General features: G+C 40.8%; 1 non-coding gene across 1 annotated transcript; it reads left to right on the forward strand.

Moving 5' to 3' along the window:
* The first annotated feature begins 616 nt into the window (after positions 1 to 616).
* Positions 617 to 780, forward strand: LOC132528300 (U1 spliceosomal RNA). The gene has a single exon (XR_009543179.1). It is a non-coding gene; the product is annotated as a U1 spliceosomal RNA (small nuclear RNA).
* The last annotated feature ends 4,167 nt before the right edge of the window (positions 781 to 4,947 follow it).

A 4,947-nucleotide genomic window follows, 5' to 3' on the forward strand; every position in this document is an offset into this window, starting at 1 on the left:
TAAAAAAGATAAAAGATCATTTCTCTCTGTAAATATCTAGGGGAAGGCAGTCCAGAATGGAGTCAGGGCTCTGCTACGTGACACACTCACAGGGCTAGTTTCCTTCTAGCTCACCTGCCCTCCATTCTTAGGGCATGGCCTTGTCCTCGGTCCAAGGAAGCAGCTCCTTTCCAGGCAGTGGGATGGAAAAGGAGAAGAAGAAGGGACAAAGGGCATACACCAAGGAAGGTTCCGGAAAGCTGCCACACCTGGTCACACCCAGCTATAAGGGACCCTGGGGAATATAATTTTGATTCCTGGAAGCTATTTGCTCCAATAAAAATTCTAATGCTATTTAAGAAGAGAATTGATATTGGGAGTAATTAACAGTTTTTTTGGTCACATATATGCATTTAAAATAACTCAGGAAGGATATCAAGAAACTAGAAGCAGTGGTTCCCTGGGGAGATGGTTGGCAGGTGATAACAGGCAGATGAGGGATAACAGAACAGGCCGACGAGGGATTACTCTCACTGTAATATGTAGAGATGTTACATGTTTTGATTTCTGAACCATGTATTTCTGAACATATTACCTATTTACAAACTTAATACATTAACTTAAAAATTCCTCCTTAATACTTACCTGGCAGGGGAGATACCATGATCACGAGGGTGGTTTTCCCAGGGCGAGGCTTATCCATTGCACTCCGGATGTGCTGACCCCTGCGATTTCCCCAAATGTGGGAAACTCGACTGCATAATTTGTGGTAGTGGGGGACTGCGTTCGCACTTTCCCCTGGAAAAAAAAAAATTCCTCCTTAAAGATAAGTAAATAAAAAGAGAAGAAAGAAAAAGGTTTCATTCAGTCTCAACTTTGGTCAGAACAAAGGAGCCATGGAGTCCAGTGGACTAATGGCCACAGTGATTAGAATGACCTCATCAAAAGAGGAAGGTGTGACCTGGGTATGTTAGTTTTCTCTTGCTGTGTAACAAATACCACAAATTTTGCATCTCAAAATACCAGACATTTACTATCTCACCATTTCTGTATGTTAGCAGTCTGGCACGTTTTAACTGAGTCCTCTGTTCAGGGTCTCATGAGGCTGAAATAAAAATGTTGAATCGGCTGTGTTATCATCATGAGGTTCGACTAGAAAAAGATCCACTTTCAAGCTCATTTAGATTGTTGGCCGAATTCATTTCCTTGCAGTTGCCAGCTGTCAACTGGGGCACACTCTCGACTCCTAGAGGCTGCTCTCAAGTTTTAGCCACAGGTCCCCCTTCATCTCAGCAACATGCCTTTGTCAAATCTTGCTCGTGCTGGTTTGCTCAAGTGACCAGCCAGAAAAATTTCTCTGCTCTTACCTGGCTCATGTGATTAGGTTAGGCACACCCGAATAATCTTGCTTTCTGAAAGTCAACTGTGTCCACATAAACCAATAAAATACAACAGAGAGCCCAATATAAATCCTTGTATATATGAGCAAATGATTTTCAACAAGGCTGCCAAGCAGCCACTCAATAGGGAAAGGACAGTCTCCTTAACAAATGTTGCCGGCAAAACTGGATACTCACATGCAGAATAACAAAATTTACCTTTATCTTTCAATACATACAAAAATTAGCTCAAAATGGATTAAAGATCTGAATGTAAGACTCAAAATTATAGAATTCCTAGAAAAAAAACAGGGAAAACTTCATGACCTTAAGATTTGGCAGTGATTTCTTGGATGTGACACCAAAGGCACAGGCAACAAAAGCAAAAATATACATAGAGTACTACTCCAAGCTCAAAAATTTCTGTGCATCAAAGGAAAAAAATCAACATTAAAAGGTAATCTATAGAGGGACTTCCCCTGGTGGTGCAGTGGTTAAGAATTCACCTGCCAATGCGGGGACACGGGTTCAATCCCTGGTCCGGGAAGATCCCACATGCCACGGAGCAACTAAGCCTGTGCGCCACAACTTCTGAGCCCGCGTGCTGCAACTACCGAAGCCCGCACATCTAGAGCCTGTGCTCCACAGAAAGAGAAGCCACCGCAGTGAGAAGCCCGTGCACCACAATGAAGAGTAGCCTCTGCTCGCCACAACTAGAGAAAGCCCATGCGCAGCAACGAAGACCCAACGCAGCCAAAAAAAAAAAAAAAAAAAGGTAATCTATGGAATGAGAAAAATATTTGCAAATCATATATCTGATAAGGAGTTAATATCTAGAATATATAAAGAACTCCTTCAACTAAATCATAGCAAAATAACCTAATTAAACAATGAATAAAGGACCTGAATAGACATTTCTTCAAAGATGATATAAATGGCCAAAAGGCATATGAAAAGATGCTCAGCATCACTAATCATTAGAGAAATGCAAATCAAAACCACAATGAGATATCATGTCATACCTGTTTGGATGGCTACCATCAAAAACCAGAAAATAACAAGTGTTTACAAGGATGTGGAGAAATTGGAACCTTTGTGTACTGTTGGTGAGATTGTAAAATGGTGCAACTGTTATGGAAAACATTATGGCAGCTCCTCAAAAAATTAAAAATAGAACTACTGTATGATCCAGTAATCCCACTTCTGGGTATGTATCCAAAAGATTCGAAAGCAGAGTCTTAAAGAGATACTTGCACATCCATGTTCACTGCAGCATTATTCATAATAGCCAAGAGACAGAAGCAACCCACATGTCCACCAATGGGTGAATGGATAAACAAAATGTGGTATATACATACAATGGAATATTAATCAGCCTTACAAAAGATCGAAACCCTGTCATAGGCTACAACGTTCATAAAACTTGGGCACATTAAGAGAAACAAGCCAGTCACACACAAAAAGATAAATACTATATCATTTCACTTATATGAAATATCTAAAGTTCTCAAATTTATAGAAGCATAAAGTAGAATGGAAGTGGTCAGAGGCTGGAGGGAGAGGGAAATAGGGAACTACTTTTCACTGGGTACAGAGTTGCAATTTTGCAAGATGAAAAAGTTTTGGAGATCTGCTGCACAACAATTTGATTATAATTAACACTACTGAACTGTACACTTTAACATGGTTAAGACGGTAAATTTTATGTAGTGTTTTTTACGATTAAAAAAAGTCAACTGTGCCATATAATGTAACCTAATCACAGGAGTAATAGCTCATCATATTCACAGATTCTACCCATATGCCAAGGAGAGGGGATTGCATGTTATTTGGGGGTCATCTAAGAATTCTGCCTACCACAGAGTGGGACTAAAACAAGTCACTTTTTCAGAGACTTTCCTATCTGGATTTTCACTTCCCACCTATGAACTTTGGAGGTTCTGGATTCTATTTTGTTTAAGAGAGACAGGATTTCCTTCTTCTATAATACTGGATGATGCCTGAGTACCACTCCTCTTGGTAGAAATTTATTTTCCAGAGTAGAATCACCACTCATTTATGGTGTGTCCTTTGTGTTAGACTGACCTGCTTGTGGCACCTCTGGGTTTGTCCACCTCAGATGACCATCAAAGCTTGTCTGGGAAAACATTTTTCGTGAAGAAATATTTTCTTAAGAGTTAATGGTTTTGGGCTTCCCTGGCGGCGCAGTGGTTAAGAATCCGCCTGCCAATGCAGGGGACATGGATTCAAGCCCTGGTCCAGGAAGATCCCACATGTTGCAGAGCAACAAAGCCTGTGAGCCACAGTTATTTAGCCCGCGTGCCACAACTAGTGAAGCCCGCGCACCTAGAGCCCACGCTCTGCAAGAAGAGAAGCACTCCAATGAGACGCCTGCGCACTGCAACAGAGTAGCCCCAGCTTGCCGCAACTAGAGGAAGCCCGCGTGCAGCCACGAAGACACAACGCAGCCAAAAATAAATAAATAATAAATTTATTAAAAAAAAAAAAGAAAGACTTAATGGCTTGAACACACATAGGAAATAGGGAGAGGTAAGGACTTGGAAGCATTGTTTCTAGCACATTTAACGTTGTCCCAGATATCAAGGATTGAATAATCCTCGAGATTAAAAATGGAAAAATCTGAGTTTGAATGACATAATGGCTAAGTAAATACTCCTAAAGGTTAGAAGCTTAGAAGATTGTGAATACAGTATTCTATGAAGCAAAGATACACAAATGAAGGCATAATGGCTGGTTTACAAAGAGAGCTTAATTTATTTTTTAATTTTTTTTTTTTGGCTGCACTGCTTGGCATGCAGGATCCTAGTTCCCCAACCAGGGATTGAACCCATGGCCCCTACAGTGGAAGCATGGATTCTTTTTTTTTTTTTTTAACTTCTTTATTGGAGTATAATGGCTTTACAATGGTGTGTTAGTTTCTGCTTCACAACAAAATGAATCAGTTATATATATACATGTGTTCCCATATCTCTTCCCGCTTGCGTCTCCCTCCCTCCCACCCTCCCTATCCCACCCCTCCAGGCGGTCACAAAGCACCAAGCTGATCTCCCTGTGCTATGCGGCTGCTTCCCACTAGCTATCTACCTTACGTTTGGTAGTGCATATATGTCCATGCCTCTCTCTCGCTTTGTCACAGTTTACCCTTCCCCCTCCCCATATCCTCAAGTCCATTCTCTAGTAAGTCTGTGTCTTTATTCCTGTTTTACCCCTAGGTTCTTCATGACATTTTTTCCCCTTAAATTCCATATATATGTGTTAGCATACGGTATTTGTCTCTCTCTTTCTGACTTACTTCACTCTGTATGACAGACTCTAGGTCTATCCACCTCATTACAAATAGCTCAATTTCGTTTCTTTTTGTGGCTGAGTAATATTCCATTGTATATATGTGCCACATCTTCCTTATCCATTCATCCGATGATGGACACTTAGGTTGTTTCCATCTCCGGGCTGTTGTAAATAGAGCTGTAATGAACATTTTGGTACATGATTCTTTTTGAATTATGGTTTTCTCAGGGTATATGCCCAGTAGTGGGATTGCTGGGTCATATGGTAGTTCTATTTGTAG

Source organism: Lagenorhynchus albirostris, chromosome 10 (assembly GCF_949774975.1).
Source record: "Lagenorhynchus albirostris chromosome 10, mLagAlb1.1, whole genome shotgun sequence".
Classification (NCBI taxonomy): Eukaryota; Metazoa; Chordata; class Mammalia; order Artiodactyla; family Delphinidae; genus Lagenorhynchus; species Lagenorhynchus albirostris.